This window comes from Myxocyprinus asiaticus, chromosome 22, assembly GCF_019703515.2.
Source record: "Myxocyprinus asiaticus isolate MX2 ecotype Aquarium Trade chromosome 22, UBuf_Myxa_2, whole genome shotgun sequence".
Taxonomy (NCBI): Eukaryota; Metazoa; Chordata; class Actinopteri; order Cypriniformes; family Catostomidae; genus Myxocyprinus; species Myxocyprinus asiaticus.
This window is the reverse complement of record NC_059365.1, coordinates 1,709,132-1,727,500: the sequence shown is the minus strand read 5'-3', so window position 1 is coordinate 1,727,500 and position 18,369 is coordinate 1,709,132. Positions and strand designations below refer to the sequence as shown.

Sequence of the window (18,369 nt, the reverse complement as noted above, 5' to 3'; positions counted from 1 at the left end):
ATTATTTTGGGGGACACCACTCGGGGCAGTTAGTGTCTCTGGCGGTGAAGATAGTTAGGTAGTGGGAGAAAATGTGTTAGGTAGCTATTGGACTGGATCTTTGTTAGGGAAGCTCCTGATGTCCGTGAACTGATAAACAAAATGCAGGGAATGCCCATCTGAATACATCTGTCCTGCCATATAATTAGACTGGCAACACTGTTACACGTGAAAGGGGGAGGCTGTCTGCTGACATTTGAAAAGGAGGGTTACCCTGTTGATCTTTATTGTGTGTTTTAACATTTAATAAAGGATTATGTGTTTGTATTAAGACTGCTGTGTGCTCCTCTCTGTCCCGAATTATACTGGTTGTTACAATATTTGATACATTAGGCTTTAAAAGTCATCATCCTCCTTAAGCCCAGCAGTTCATTTTTGTGTAGGACATTTTTTATTTAAGTTTTTCTTAGCCCATACATGCTACAGTGGTAAATCTTGGGGTATTATCAGAGGACTCTCTGGGCTTTTCAGAGATATCAAATGTTTGAGAGTTTGGCCATGAAAACTTCCTCTCCTTGCTCTATAAATATGCACTGAAATAACAGTTCAATTCAGCACATCAAATACAATATGAATACATTTTTATCATATGTATTTTATGCACCAAACACTATATTGACATTTAAAAAAGGGAAATTGTCAAACTTTTTTCTCTGGGTCTCAGGAACTTATGGTAAGGTGACATCATAATAGCTTGTGATGTAAAATAATGAGACCTTTATAATGACAGAGCAGGCTGCATATATGAAAATACACAGAAATATTAGTCCACACTTTAAATATATCTTATAAAATGTATATGTCAGAATTTTCAAAGCTCTGTGATTTGTTTTTGTGGTGTGCATGAATGTAAATGTAATGATGATTGAAAGATATTCCTCAAAAGTCTGTTGTATCATATTTGATGGATTTCAAAGGGCATTTTCAATAAAATAATATACAAAATTTTAACCAAGCACACATTGTTTATATTCAGCAAATACTCATTTTAAAATATCAGTAGCAATATAATCATTACTGTCACTTTAACTTTATTAAAATAAGCTGTTATTTATCCCAACATAAGAGTCATTTTCACGGAAGTCCGTCGCCATTTTAAATAGATCGATATAAACATTAAAACCACATTTGTTCAACAAATATCCACTAGATGGTGCCATAAACATGTGAAACTTATATACCATACGTTGTTTGGCTCATCAGCTTGAACAGAGAGTGAAACAGGAGCCGTCAAACGTTGTGTATCATATTTGATGCACATGGCATTATAGGGTTAATAAAACTAGAATGCTTCAGGAGTTAAAGTTTACCTCCTTTATCTCTCATAATTTTCCATTGTGCAGCACAATCACAGATTTATAGTTGTGTTTATGATTTCTCAGCAGATCTGAGCCAGAGAGATGTCACTAGAGAATGCCAGAAAGTTTCGCTCTGGATAACGAGGAACTGAGGAGCGAACTGCACCCTGACACTGTTGGCCACATCTGGAGTTTTAGACCCTGTCCCAAAAACAGCCATGAGAACCATTAAGGGTGTGATAAAGCACTACGACACATCATCTCACAAAGTCATCAGCTAAATGTCTTCAGAACTGACAGGAGATTGTGTATAATCATTTTTCATTGATTTTTTAACAGAAATTCAGTGTGCAATGGATTATGTTTTTAATGCACTGACCCTTAATCAAATGAGAAGACCGGAAAAGTTTTAATACTTGGGGTAAGAGTCTCACGTAACTCTACTCTTGCTCATCACTAAGTCAAGTAAGACAAAAAGTCAATGACTCTGAGATAATGCAGTATTCTTCCATAGTCAAAAACATGAACTAATTAAACCAAACTTCCATAAAAAGACAAACCCTGTAACCTCATCCTCTCTAAACAAGCTGTCTAACACCCCCACACTCACACACAGAGAGCGAGAGAGACAGCTTTAAGTGATTACAGCTCCGACTGGCTTTAAACTCGACCTCAGAGTTAAACCAGCTTCTACAAACAGAGAGAGAGAGAGAGAGAGAGGAAATTAGGAATCAGGAAGTGGCTGTGGCTTTCCTCTGGTGTTGGATAGATGGCAAGTATAAGGCCAGAAACATGGCAATAGCATAGTAAAACCCATCGTATTACCATGTTTTCTTAACATTAAACATGGTAATAGCATGTGTTTAGACATATACCATGGCAATAGCATCGTAAAACCATTGTATTACCATGTTTGTTTGTTTTTTAAAATTAACCATGGTAATAGCATGTTTTTAGACATTTACCATGGTGATACCATGATTTTAGAATTTGAACATGGCAATAGCATCGTAAAACCATTGTATTACAATGTTTATTTTTTACATTTACCATGGGGTTTTTACATTTACCATGGTAATGGCATGTTTTTAGACATTTACCATGGTGATACCATGTTAGTAGACATTTACTATGACAATAGCATCGTAAAACCATCATATTTCCATGTATCATGAACATTAACTAAGGTAATAGCATGTTTTTAGATATTTACCATGGTAATTCCATGTTTTTAGACATTTACCATAGCAGTACCATTGTAAACCGATTGTATTACCATGTATTATGAACATTAACTAAGGTAATAGCATGTTTTTAGATATTTACCATGGTGATACCATGTTGTTAGACATTTACCATGGTAATGGCATGTTTTTAGTCATTTACCATGGTGATACCATGTTTTTAGACATTTACCATGACAATAGCATCGTAAAACCATCATATTACCATGTTTATAGACATTTACCATGACAATAGCATAGTAAAACCATCGTATTACCATGTTTATAGACATTTACCATGGTAATTCCATGTTTTTAGGCATTTACCATGGTGATACCATGTTATTAGACATTTACCATGACAATAGCATCGTAAAACCATCATATTACCATGTATTATGAACATTAACTAAAGTAATAGCATGTTTTTAGATATTTACCATGGTGATACCATGTTTTTAGACATTTACCATGGCAATAGCATAGTAAAACCATCGTATTACCATGTTTATAGACATTTACCATGGTAATTCCATGTTTTTAGGCATTTACCATGGTGATACCATGTTTTTAGACATTTACCATAGCAATACCATTGTAAAACGATTGTATTACCATGTTTTTAGACATTCACCATAGCAACAGTATAGAAAAACCACCACATTACCATGTTTATTACATTTACCATTGTAATAGCATAGTAAAACCATTGTATTACCATGTTTATTACATTTACCATTGTAATAGCATAGTGAAACCATTGTATTACCATGTTTATTACATTTACCATTGTAATAGCATAGTAAAACCATCGTATTACCATGTTTATAGACATTTACCATGGTAATTCCATGTTTTTAGGCATTTACCATGGTGATACCATGTTTTTAGACATTTACCATAGCAATACCATTGTAAAACGATTGTATTACCATGTTTTTAGACATTCACTATAGCAACAGTATAGAAAAACCACCACATTAACATGTTTATTACATTTACCATTGTAATAGCATAGTGAAACCATTGTATTACCATGTTTATTACATTTACCATTGTAATAGCATAGTAAAACCATCGTATTACCATGTTTATAGACATTTACCATGGTAATTCCATGTTTTTAGGCATTTACCATGGTGATACCATGTTTTTAGACATTTACCATAGCAATACCATTGTAAAACGATTGTATTACCATGTTTTTAGACATTCACCATAGCAACAGTATAGAAAAACCACCACATTAACATGTTTATTACATTTACCATTGTAATAGCATAGTGAAACCATTGTATTACCATGTTTATTACATTTACTATGGCAATGCTACTGTAAAACCGTGGAAGTAGAATGTTTTTTGGACATGTTCCATGATAATACCAAGCTCTTTTAAACATTTATCATGATAAAACCTGAGTGAAACCATGGTATTACCATAGTTTTTGGACATGTATCATGGTAATACCATGGTTTTATTGTACCTGTGGTAATTTTGACATTTACTATGATAATACAATGCATTGACATACCTTGCATTACCACCAAGTAAATATCATGGTAAATGAATAGGTTAATTAGTCAGTACAATGACCATGTTATTTAAGCATTAGCATCTGAAACCCACGCCACTGGTTGAGTCAGAAGTTGAGATGTCAAGCCTCTCAAATTAGCAGATCAATTTTTTAAAAACACCACAGAGCCAAGGTGTTAGAGCTTGCAAACGCAGTCGCAAAATGATAAAACCAATGGGGGGCCGCTTTTGCATGCACCTAATTTCTCTCTCCCTTTCCTATTACAGACGGACGCTTCAGACAGAGGGCTGGGGGCCATACTCTCGCAGGTGGTGGAGGGGGAGTCGCGCCCGGTGCTGTACATCAGCCGTAAGCTCTCTTTGAGGGAAACGAAGTACAGCACCATGGAAAAGGAGTGTCTGGCCATCAAGTGGGTGGTCCTCACCCTCCGGTACTACCTGCTGGGGCGGGCCTTCACCCTCTGCTCGGACCACGCCCCATTCCAATGGCTCCACAGCATGAAGAATACCAATGCACGGATCACCCGTTGGTATTTGACTCTCCAGCCCTTTAAATTCAAGGTGGTCCACAGACTGGGGACGCAGATGGCTGTCGCCGACTTCCTTTCCAGAAATGGGGGGTTTGTGGTAGACAGGCCGGATGGCTCCCTGGCCTGAGTCAGGCGGTGGGGATATGTGGCAGCAGGGGCGTGGTCGAGCGTACGTCTGGAGAGAGAACGAGCGGTAAGGGTGCTTACACCTGAGCTAAATTATGTCTAACACCTGTCTCTAATTCCAGTGAGCTTGGGGAGAGCGGCATATAAACAGCCATGGCACCGCCAAAAGAGAGAGAGAGTCTGACACGAGAGAGCCTACAGTGATCGTGGAGGCTGATTTGTTTATGTTTATGAAGCTAATGTGCTTACCTATGTGAAGCTAATGAGTTGAGTGCCTACGTGCCTCTGAGACTGAGTTTGTGAAGCTGTAAAGCATGGAAGTGGCCGATTAAAAGCCTTACCTGAGTCTGGAAAAACCTGCTTTCCTGTGTCTTCCTTCCCTTCTGCTTGTGGAGTCGTTACAGTTATATTTGTTATATTTGTGCCACAATTCTGCATGCACAAAATTATATTTTGAGCACGCAAAAAGGTATTTTGCATGCAGAGTGGGAAGAAGGGGAAAGCAAAATTCACATTAAAATAAAATGTATTCAAGCACAAAGTTGATTTTCGTTTGCTCAAAATGAATTAATCTTTGTAAGAAGATACATTGCTTTACAAAACTGAGTTAAATAACTTTTTGTGCGCTCAAAATATCATCTTGCACGTGCACAACATTTTATGTGCGCTCAAAATATCATATTGCGCATGCAGAACATTTTTGTGCGCTCAAAATATCATATTGCGCATGCAGAACATTTTTGTGCTCTCAAATATAATCTTGCACGCGTAGAAAATTTTTGTGCGCTCAAAATATCTTGCGTGTGTAAAATAACTTTTTGTGCGTTCAAAATTTCATCTTGCACGTGCAGAAAATTTTTTTGTGCTCAAAATATTATATTGCGTGTGCAGAAATTTTTTTTTTGCTCTCAAAATATCATCTTGTGCATGCAAAATACATTTTTGGGTGCTCAAAATATCATATTGTGTGTGTAGAACAATTTTGTGCACTCAAAATATCATCTTGTGCATGCAGAACATTTTTGTGCGCTCAAAATATAATTTTGCGCATGCAGAATTGTGGCACATATATATCTACATAGCAAAAAAACCTCAGGGGGTGATGTGTTTTAGTCACATTCCAGAATGCAATGACATATGTGAAACTGAGCGTGTGAGAATAATACATTTGCATTTGTGTTCACATGCTTGTGTACAGTATGTTGAGGCTCTAACATCGAAATGTGTGGAGCATCCATGTATTCACATGTACTCTCAAATAACAGTGTAAAAAAAACCGCATCCCAAATGCTCACAAATTAACAGAACTTTGCTTGGTTCTGATTCAAATGTGGAAATGAAAACATGCTTTGCATTGCTGAGAAATGACTAAAACAGTCACAGAAAGCACACAAAGGCTTCCACGCACACAACACATACTGTACATGCCAATACAAACACACACACACACACACACTGCACTTTTCTAATGTCTTTCCTAAATAGAGCTAGTTATCTAAAGAAAGTCTGATAATATTTTCTTTGGTCTGCTGAGCCAATTTTCCCTCTTTAACTCAACACTTTCTCTCGGTGTCTCTGTTTGACTTGGACGAAGTGCAGAGAGACAGACAGCGAGACAGGCAAAATCCAGCTCTTCTTAGACTAATTAAGACAGCATCATCCATCTTACTTTTTGCATTCTTGTGTTATTCATTGGTCATCATTATTTTCTGTGCCATTATCTTAGTGGTCATTAAACGCAGGATACAGACGATTAAAGACACACTTGAGTGAATGAGTGAAGGAAATTCACCCTGATGAAATAAGACAAACTTCTGCTCTTGAATGCTGAAACTCTGTAGGAGGTGAAAGAAGACTGAGACATTACAGCCGATAGTCTCAATGTTACTGATGGTCTGTTGACACTTACAAAAACAGGTCATTACAATGATTTTTTTAGATGTATGCCATGATAATAAAATGGCTTTTTGGACATTTACCATGATAAAACCATGTTTTTAGACATTTACCATGGCAATACCATAATAAAACTATGGTATTACCATGTTTTTTTTAATGACCCATGGTAAAACCATGTTTTTTAGACATTTACCATGGTAATTACAATAGTAAAACCATGGCATTACCCTGCTTTTTGAACATTTACCATGGTAAAACCATGTTTTTTAGAAATTTACAATAGTAATGCTATACTAAAACCATGGCAATACCAAAGTAATACCATAGTATTGCAATGTTTTTTTTTTTTAGACATTTAACATTATAATACCATCACAGAACCATGGTATTACCATATATTTTTATTTTATTTACCATGGTAATAACATGTTGTGTTGACATGGTAATACCATTGTAAACCATGGCATTACCATATATTTGGATATTTACCATGGTAATACCATATTTTTAGACATTTATCACGGCACTACCATAGTATAACCACGTTTTTGGACATGTACAGTGATAATCCCGTTATTTTTTAAACATTTATCATGGTAATACCATAGTAAAACTATTGTTTTACCATGTTTTTGAAAACATACCATGGCATTACCAAGTTTTTGGAAATATACCTTGGCAATGCCATATTTTTGGACATTTACCATGGCAATAACATAGTAAAACCATCAAATGACCATGTTTGTTTAACATTTACCAGGTAATACTATGTTTTTAGACATTTACCATGGCAATAGTATAGTAAAACCATCGTATGACCACATTTTTTACATTTACCATGGAAATACCATGTTTTTAGACATTTACCATGGTGGTACCATATTGTAAGACCATTTGCTATGACCACAGTATTGTACATTTACCATGGAAATACCATATTTTTAGACATTTACCATGGCAATAGCATAGTAAAATCATCGTATTACCATGTTTTTTTTACATTTACCATGGTAATAGCATGTTTTTAGATATTTACCATGGGAATACTATAGTAAAACCATCATATTGCCATGTTTTTGATCATTTACCAATGTAATACCAGGTTTTTAGACATTTACCATGGCAATAGTATAGTAAAATTATCGTATGACCACATTTTTTACAATTACTATGGTAATAGCATGTTTTTAGACATTTACCATGGCAATAGTATAGTACAACTATCGTATGACCACGTTTTTTTACATTTACCATGGTAATACCATGTTTTTAGACAATTACCATGGCAATAGTATAGTAAAATTATTGTATGATCACGTGTTTTACATTTACCATGGTGATACCTTGTTTTTAGACATTTTCCAAAGCAATACCATAGTAAACCTATCGTATTACCATGTTCTTTTTTACATTAACCATGGTAATAGCATGTTTTTAGACATTTACCATGGCAATACTACAGTAAAACCATGGAACTAGAATGTTTTTTGGACATGTTCCATGATAATACCAAACTCTTTTAAACATTTATCATGATAAAACCTGAGTGAAACCATGGTATTACCATAGTTTTTGGACATGTATCATGGTTATACCATGGTTTTATGGACTTGTACCTGTAGTAATTTTGACATTTACTATGATAATACAATGCATTGACATACCTTGCATTACCACCAAGTAAATATCATGGTAAATGAATAGTTTAATTAGTCAGTACAATGTCCATGTTATTTAAGCATTAGCATCTGAAACCCACGCCACTGGTTGAGTCAGAAGTTGAGATGTCAAGCCACTCAAACTAACAGAGTTTTGGAAGCACCACAGAGTCACAGTTTTACACTCTTCAGGAAGTCAACCTACCAATGGATTAATTATAGCTGACACTGTGTACAGAATAAAAAACATCTCATGCAGCAGCTTTAAGGAACCAAATGTTCAAATAACGAAATGCTCTGAAAAGTGTATCTGAACCAATTGTTTTCTTATTCAGCATTGTGTTGACAGTCCAGCAGATCATGTGTGTTTGACTCTGTTCCATCAGATCCACTCATCCGCTGCTAATGGGGAACACATTTACATTGGACTGGTATGTGGGCCAGCTGTGAAGGGCAGGAAACAGCTGGTGATGCAGCACATGTGGTGCACTCCGTCCCAACACAAACCACTCGATTTCAGTTGACAGTCTTATCGCACACGCGTACACTTATGTTTTACTCATGCATGTGACTAATGACTGCATGTTCTGGACAGAAACTTCTTATGAAAAAGCGATTAGACTGAGAACGTGATGAGTAATGGGAGTTTCTAGAACAGCATGCGATGAAGGTTCTGCTCCGTGCATTAGCATGCAAGCACTTCAGAAACTGACCGTTTCCTCTGAGCTCAGCCATTGAACATCTGTGTACAGCTGAGCAGAGATGAAATGAACAGTCCAGACTGTTCAAGAAGATATGCAAAGTCCTGAACTTCAGATAACTGTCTGTGCAAAAGAGCTTTCCATGCCGCTTTTACAGCACTGAGGATTTTCATACTGACTTGTTATACTTTTTAGGAAAGTAGTGTCAGAAAAAAACAAACCATAAATGTACACAAGTAAAAAAAATGTTTTTCTTCAATTAAAATGTTTTATTGACTCAAACATATAACAAAGATAAAACACAACAAATATACTTTGAGTCAACATTTAATATTTAACACCCACTATTACCCCTCCCCAATCACCAACCCCACCCTGACCCCCAACGAACACCCCTGTGGTCACAAATAGAATACACACACACAAAAAATAAAAACAAAAAATATAATAATCATATATAAACAAATCTAAACTTCTCTCTCCACAGCCCCTCCGTGAGACTCCCCCCAAAACACTAAATACTTGCCCCATTTCCTGTCAAACAAATCTTGAACCCCCATCTTTCTGCTTGACATCTCCTCAAAAGCTGCCACCCTCCTCATCTCCGCACACCACTCCAGAAATGAGGGAGCCCTATCTGACTTCCATCCCCTTAAAATAATCTGCCTGCCAATCATAATACTAGTCAGGACCCAATTCTTTATGTGTTTGTCCCCCAAATTTATGACTGCCCCATCGCCCAGAATACAGAGTCTGGGGCAAAATGAAATTTGAGTGCCCAAAACGTCACATATGAAACTCTGAGCCTTCAACCAAAACTCTTGGACCTTAACACACCCCCAAAAATTATGGGTTGTGTCTCCATCTTCTGATTGGCAACAGGTGGGTGTGTCTTTAAGATCAAGCTTATACAATCTAGAGGGGGTCCAAAATCTTGAATTGCATAAGGCAAACCCTTGCATCTCTAGATGTAGTCTTGATGTTTTTTAGAATCCTAGCTCACACTCCCTCCTCCAATACCAAGTTTAAATCTTTCTCCCATAATCTCTTGACAGAAGTTAAAGCTCCATCCCCCAGACTCTGAATTATCAGGGAGTAATACACTGATGCCTCATGACCTTTTCCAAAAGCAGTAATCACCTCTGCCAGAGTATCTGCCGCTTTAGGGGGTGTATGCTACTCCCAAAAACAATACAGAGCAGGGGACGCAGCTGTAAATACCTATAGAATTGAGATCTGGAAATCCCAAAATGTTAAACCAAATTTTCAAAAGATACTCAACACTCCACTCTCATATAGGTCACCGAGTGTAGTAACCCCCCTCACAATCCACTCTGACCAGCAGAAAGGGAACTTATTAATACTTAATCTACGGTTTAGCCATATACATGAGGCAACATTTAAATAAAATTCGAATTAAACACTCAGGACACTTTTGTCCATACCGAGTGCAAATGCGAGTTAATGGGATGTAACTTAACCTCTCCGGTTAGTTTTGTAGAAAGGCTTTACAATGGTGAAATAGGGGTAAGAACTTCCTGTTCAATACAAAACCAGGGAGGGGCTCTCTCAGGTGGAAGCGACCAATGAGTCAAATGCCTGAGAAAGAATGCATAATAATAAAACAAAATCTTGGGTAGGCCTGGCCCACCTTTGTCAATCAGCCTATATAACTTATTAAAATGTAATCTGGGATGCTTACCATTCCAAATGAAGTACTTCGCTATGCTATCAAATTGCTTGAAATAAGAGAGGGGGACATCTACAGGGAGAGATTGTAGCAGGTAGTTAAATTTTGGAATATAATTCATTTTAAAAACATTAACCTTCCCAATCATAGATAAATGTAATTTCGAGCGATGCCCACATCGCTCAAAAACCTTTTTATTAAGGGGTCAAAATTAACTGGGCAGCCATTACTGGGCAGTACGCTGTCAGAACCAAAGCTTCGGGTTCAGACCAATTGACTCTTTATCCTGAGATCTTAGAAAAGGAATGAATAATTCTGAAGCAGAATTGATCGGGGCCTGTCTCCCTTAGTGGATCTCCGAGCCGGAACCCTGTAAGCTCGCTCGATTTCCAGCTTATGGCCTGTTATGTCAAGCAGACTCGGAAAGAGCCCGTCTAGGAATTTTACCATAACTCGGCCTTCCTCATGCTCAGGAATTCCAACAATTTGGATGTTGTTTCGTCGATTACGATTCTCCAAATCCTCCAGTTTTTCCCAGATGCGCTGCAAATCCACCTTGGTCGTTAGTGGGTTAGCAGCTAATTCCCTCTCTGATGACTCCAGATAATCAATCTGTTTCTCAGCATCTGACACTCTTGAAACCAACTCAGTGAATTTTGCCTCCATGGCAGTGATCGATCGATGTATTACAGCAAGATCCTCCAAGTCTGCAATGACCTTCGTCAGCATTGCCATCATGTTCAACAGTTGATGGTGGATTTCTTCCACCGCACTGTCCAAATTGAGTCCCTGGTCTACGGCCTTGTCATGGGCGTTAGCTTAAGCATGTAAGTGTCTTTTAATATCTTCAGAGCACGAGGATTTTGAATTCTTTGACATATTGTTTACCTAGAACAATTAAGTATCAGGGTGTATCGAATCTCACTTGTTTACGACACAAATAGTAATAAAACTAGCAAAGTGCGCAGAGCTCGCTGTTCACATGTCCGCTCCTCGCATGGTGCCACACGACTCCCTCCCACAAGTAAATTCTTGAATGCGGTTGGGCTTTACATGCAACAACCGGTGAGAAAGCACAGGGGAACCGTTCAAATAAACCATTAGCACTGCCATACAACACACAAAAGGAGACCACAGCGCATTACGACACCTCACACACATACACATTGCAAACGCAACGTCTCTACAAACTCGCTCTAGTAACAAGTAAATAAACCTCTCTACAGTTTCACAGATGGTGACAAGCATGTGTAAAGGTGTTCAAACACTGACTGTAAAACACAGATCCGTTTGCTCTCGCTGAATTCAAGACATTGTCATTTAAATGTGACGTGTTTAACACATAAACAAACAGCAGAAATCTTCCCACTCGCCCAAACAAACCAGAGGATGCAGAGATACAGAATTCTCACCGGAAACACAGATTAAGACAAAAACAAAACACAAGCTTTCTAATGTCCATTCATCACTGCCTACATCTGGAGATTTCGGATGAAGAACATCTTAGTAACAGAATGTACAAAAACCTTCAATAACACAGATAAGGTTCCTCAAAATAAGATCTTCAGATGAAGTTTGGTCTAACCACCTCATTTCTGGAAAATTAGGTACTACCACGTTTTACATTTGCCATAGTAATAACATGGTAAAACCATTGTATTACTATATATTTTGGAAATTTACCATGTTAATACCATGTTTTTAGCCATTCATCATGGCAACACCTTAGTAAAACCATGATATTAGCTATGGTAATACCATAGTAAACCCATTGTATTACTATATTATTGGAAATGCATCATGCTAATACCATGTTTGTTAGCCATTTACAATGGTAATACCATGTTTTTAGTAATTTACCATGGTAACACCATAGCACAGCCATGGTATTACCATGTTTTTTTTACATTTACCACATCAGTACCATGTTTTTTAGCCATTTGTCATGGCAACTCCATAGTAAAACCATGGTATTACCATGTCTCTTTTACATGTACCATGGTAAAACCATGTTTTTAGCCATTTGCCATGATAATACCATAGTACAACCATGGTATTACTATGTTGTTGACATGTACCATGGTAATGCCATGGTTTAGCCATTTACCATGGTAATACCATAGTAAAACCATTGTATTACTATAATTTTTTACATTTACCATGCTAATATCATGTTTTTAAGCCATTTACCATGGGAATACCATGTTTTTAGTCATTTGTCATTCTAATACCATAGTAAAACCATGTTATTACTATATTTTTTAAAATTTACCACCTTAGTACCATGTTTTTAAGCCATTTGATTGCAACACCATAGTAAAACCATTGTATTACTATATTTTTTGGACATTTACCATGTTAATACCATGTTTTTAAGCCATTTACCATGGGAATACCATATTTTTAGTCATTTGCCATTCTAATACCATAGTAAAGTCATGTTATTACTAAAAAATTTTTAATTTACCACATTAGTACCATGTTTTTAAGCCATCTGATGGCAACACCATAGTAAAACCATTGTATAACTATATTTTTGGACATTTACCTTGTTAATACCATGTTTTTAAGCCATTTACCATGGGAATACCATGTTTTTAGTCATTTGCTATTCTAATACCATAGTAAAATCTTGTTATTGCTATATTGTTTTTACATTTACCACATTAGTACCATGTTTTTAAGCCATTTAATGGCAACACCATAGTAAAATCATGATATTACCGTGTTGTATTGACATGTACCATAGTAATACCACGTTTTTATCCATTTGCCATTGTAATACCACAGTAAAACCATTGTATTACTATATTTTTTGGATATTTATTATGTTAACACCATGTTTGTTAGCCATTTACAATGGTAATACAATGTTTTTAGTAATTTGCCATGTAAACACCATAATGCAACCATGGTATTACTATATTTTTGGACATTTACCATATTTGTACCATGTTTTCAGCCATTTGTCATGGCAATGCCATAGTAAAACCATGGTATTACCATGTCTTTTTGACTTTTACCATGGCAATACCATGTTTTTGGCCATTTACCATGGTAATACCATAATAAAACCACTGTAGTACTATATTTTTGGACATTTACAATGTTAATACCATGTTTTTTAGCCATTTGCCATGGTAACACCATAGTAAAACCATTGTATTACTACAGTATATTTTTTGACATGTACAGTACCATGGTATTACCATGCTTTTTGGAAATGTACTACGGTAATACCATGTTTTAAAAACATGTTTTTTTAAATATATGGCCCATGGTAATTTTGATCTAACATAATAATACAATGGTTTTCCTTCAAATAGCTTGGGTGTGCTACCATATACATACATACTATGGTACATGAACGTGCAAAAAGTTCTTCAAAAAAATTTCAGTCTGAGACAATTCTACCTCATTTCTGGAAAATTGTTTTGCATTAGGGTTCCTGTACATCATAAAACCTAAAAAGGTTTCCACAACTATAACAAGCCAAAGAACCCCAAACCTGGGGATATTTACAACCATTTTTTTAGTAGTTTGTGCACAGACAAACAAAGATAACTAAACTATATGAAGAAACATTTTACCGCAACCCAAAGGAATAAAATGCTCCAGTCAGGACAGAATAGAAATGACATGTAACGGAGAGCATGTACGACAGTTAAATCACATCACGTCTCTTACCTTTAGCAGTGCAGTTGACTGGACATCAAATCAAAAGCATTTTTAGGAAATCCCTCTGTTGCTAACTTTGTCTCTCGTGGCGTCTGCTTCTCTCTCTCTCTGTCTTTCACTCTCTCTCGCTATGAGTAAGCATCAGCGTCCAATTATCTGCTGTTTTGTAGTGGTCGCTCATAGAGCTGCTTGAGGGAGGATGGAGCTAAAGACTTTAGTCTGGAGAGAGAGAGAGAGAGAGAGAGAGAGAGAGAGAGAAAGAGGAGGTTGGGCACCAGATATGTTTATTTAGTCAAACGACACAGCAGGGTTCACTCACTAGGAAAACTAACCTTGCTAAAAAGGTGCCATGGATTGAATCCCAGACGCTGGTCTTCGTTAGATTCAACATCCACATATAAACTAAAAACTGTAGAGAAAAACAAAGATATTACAAATACACTTCCATTGTAAGTGCCTCTCTGTAACCTTGATTTTTGCTGCTTTTAAAGAAAAGGAATATTCCTTTAAATGGAGAGACTTTTGCCAAAGTCTCAAAGTAACTCTCAGATGTTTCTCCTGAGAAAAAGACCCTACTTATTTTCCATGTATATCTTATAGAGTTTTTAAAGAGATCTCAACAACGTCTCATAGTGTCTCAAACTAGAAGTTTAGCAATTCTAAGCAAACACTTGGCAATAACATTTTCCTCTAAATGAACCAAAAACAGTACCATTTGGAGAATTCTTTCAGTGCCTCTCCGAACAGGGCGTCCGTCTTACAAAGGTTTTGGAGACCAGAAGAATACACATACACACACACATACACACCAAAACACAAGTCCAGCCAAAACTCCTCAGCAACAGTCACCTGTTTCTCCTGCTTTGAAAACACGAGCCACAGGGGCATGCAAGGAAACACGCTGGACTTTGGCAACTATCACAATGCAGAGCCCAGCTGAGGAGAAAAAAAGAGAATCAGAAACAAAAAAAAGAATAGCAAGTTCCTTTCAGGGCAGACTGAACCTCTCTGTGCAGACGGCACTCAATCCAAAACACAAAAATAAAAAAGCAGTGGAGTATTGTGTGGTTTTGGTGAAAGGAAGGTGTCAATAGTAGTGTATGGTGCACACACACACACACACACACACACACACACATACAAAAAGTACAAAAAGTTTTCTATCTTGGCTCTCTCTATGCATCTTTTTCTCCCTCTTTTTTTTTTCTTTCCTAGGCAGCATTCAGAGTGGCTTGCAAATTCATAACAACGTCCAGTAGCTGAGTAAGGCCTTTTCTCTTTATTACAGAAAGAGAGAGAGAGAGAGAGAGAGAGAGAGAGAGAGAGAGAGAGAGAGAGAGAGAGAGAGGAGTTTGGCATTCTGCCTTTAATTGTGTTTGAACACAAAACGTCCTTGTAAACATAGACTCATTAGAGGCCTTGAACGATTGACTAGTGTACTCTGAGATCTGAGCACAAACACTAAGACAACATATTAACTGCCCTGTTTTAACTTAAAGGAATATTTCATCCTAAAATGAAATTTCAGTCATTGTTTACTCACCCCTTTGTTGTTATAACCCCATCTGACTTTCTTTCTTTTTCTTAACACAATGGGAGAAATTGTGAAAAAAAAAAAAAAAAAAAAAAATTTGTGCTCAATGATGTCATACAATGGCAGTTTATGGTAACCACCTCTTCAAGCTTCAAAAGAACACAAAAGTATAATTCAGAAGTCTAATAAATTATTCCATGAGACTCATGATTGTTATGAAAGCATACGATAAGATTTGGTGAGAAACAAACTGAAATCTAATGTATTATTTAGTGAAAATGTTCACTGACCGTTGATCTCCTGTGTGTTCATGATAGGACACGAGAGCAACAGTTCAAGTAGCCCCATCATGACATTGGGGCGTTCAAGTGAAAACTCACTTTTGTTTAACTAAAAATAGGTCCTCAACAGCAATAGTGACAACAGAACACAACACAGCTGCACACAAAACAGAGAACAGAACTTACTAAACATGTCTGAAGAGTTTGTAGTGGAAGAACTGATGCATTTCTATGCCCAGCCTTATTTTTTTGAAAGTTTTTGGACCGGTGCCAGTTCACAGTGGACGGAGATACCTGCGTGATGCCGAAAATAGAAAACAAGCGATTGATAGAATGTACCATTGCTCATCACAACTGGTTAGGACAAAAACTCTGATTAACATAGAAAATATACCTTTTATCACGTGTCTTTTGCCATCAGGTTAGGACACAGTGACTGTGGCTGCTTGTTGCCTCCTCTATGATTCTGTTTGATTTCTGAGGACTCAGAACAACCTAAAAAGAACTTATACAGAATGGTTATTTTTACAGGTATGTTCTACTCTTTATAACCAGTGGGTTGAGGGCAGTGGTAGCTCAGCGGTTAAGGCTCTGGGTTACTGATCAGACGGTCGGGGGTTCAAGCCCCAACACCACCAAGATGCCACCGTTGGGCCCTTGAGCAAGGCCCTTAACCCTATCTGCTCCAGGGGCGCCGTATCATGGCTGACCCTGCACTCTGACCCCAGCCTAGCTGGGATATGTGAAAAAGAAGAATTTCACTGTATATGTGCAAATGTATAATGTGTGATAAATAAAGAAAATTATATAATTATTATTAATTACCATAAACTAACATACCCAGAATGTTGCAGGGAGGTTTTTGTAGGACTAAAAAATAAGGCTGGGCATAGAAATGCATCAATTCTTTTTATTAAAAAACAACAGTCTGACAAAAAAGCGAGACTGAAGAATGTCTGACAAAAATGGAGGGAAAAAAAAGAGGGTCTAATAAGAAATTGGGAGGGAAAAGCGAGAGTCTGACAAAAATGCAGGGAAAAAACGAGTGTCTGAAAAAAATGGAGGGAAAAAATAAATCTTTGACGAAATGAGATGGAAAAGTTTGCTTTTTGGGAAACTGTGGCTTCTCCTTATGATTTGGCTGGTCAGTGTTAGTTTTTGGTTTGACAGCTGGCTTATCTTTGAACATTTGGTGTTTGGTCTGGAAGTGTCTTATTTAGTTTCACATGTTTTAAACTGATGAATTTTTCTCGTTCATTTCCAGCGTTTTGTTCATGAACGAATCATGTTTTTAACGAATATCAGTTTAATCATCAGTTAAATCAAAACGGATTCAAAAGACTCGAATCAAAATCCCGTACTAATCTCACCCCCTTCATTTTTTACTCTCCTCTCAACTGAACAGACATATTTCACTAAATTAACACAGTAAATTGTTCTCAGATGTATTTATAAAAAATATACATTTGCATAAACATTTGATATAGAATTATCTAGCCTAAAATTTTGAGCTAGAACCTCAGGAGTGGACTAATAATAAACATGTGTATCATAAAATTCCATAGTTTGTTTTTTTCTACTGGAAAGATGACAATTCTGGATATACAGTAATATCAGCTCAAGAATTATTGGTACATTTCATGAAAATGAGCAACAATTATATACAATTATATATATATATATATATATATATATTATAACTTGACTGAATATTTATTTGGTTTTTACAAAATTATACTTTGCTTTCACAGAGAGAGTGAAAGAAAAAACAAGAGTCTGACAAAAAATGCCTGAGAGAAATGGAGGGAAAAACAGTGTCTGATAAGAAATTTAAGAGGGAAAAGTGAGAGTCTGACAAAAATGGAGGGAAGAAATGAGTTTCTGACAAAAGGACAAAACTGGGGTCCAGTAAGCACAGAATGTTTCCCTAAAGTTAGTGTATGGTTCCCGTTTGGTTATTTTTGAGAACCAATTCCCAACCTTCTATGAACATTGTCTTTAGTTTCTACTTTTTTATATAATTATATATATATATTTGGGAGACAACCTATTAAGAACTTATACAAAATATCCTGAAAGTGTTATTTTTTAGCTTATTTTTTTATATTTATAAACTAAGGTTCCCAGAACGTTGCAGGGAGATTTTTGTAGGACAACCTAAAAAGAACTTATACAGAA

General features: G+C 36.6%; 1 protein-coding gene across 1 annotated transcript in view; it reads right to left on the bottom strand.

Annotated features, from left to right (window-relative positions):
• Positions 1-15,288, bottom strand: part of pdgfrb (platelet-derived growth factor receptor, beta polypeptide) — a 68,592-nt gene extending 53,304 nt beyond the window's left edge. Inside the window, exons 1-3 of the mRNA XM_051650515.1 lie at positions 15,089-15,288; positions 14,709-14,785; positions 14,386-14,595 (exon numbers count right to left, since the gene is read on the bottom strand). The gene's annotated coding sequence lies outside the window, so the exon portion shown is untranslated. The remainder of the gene's footprint in view (positions 1-14,385; positions 14,596-14,708; positions 14,786-15,088) is intronic.
• Positions 15,289-18,369: the final 3,081 nt, after the last annotated feature.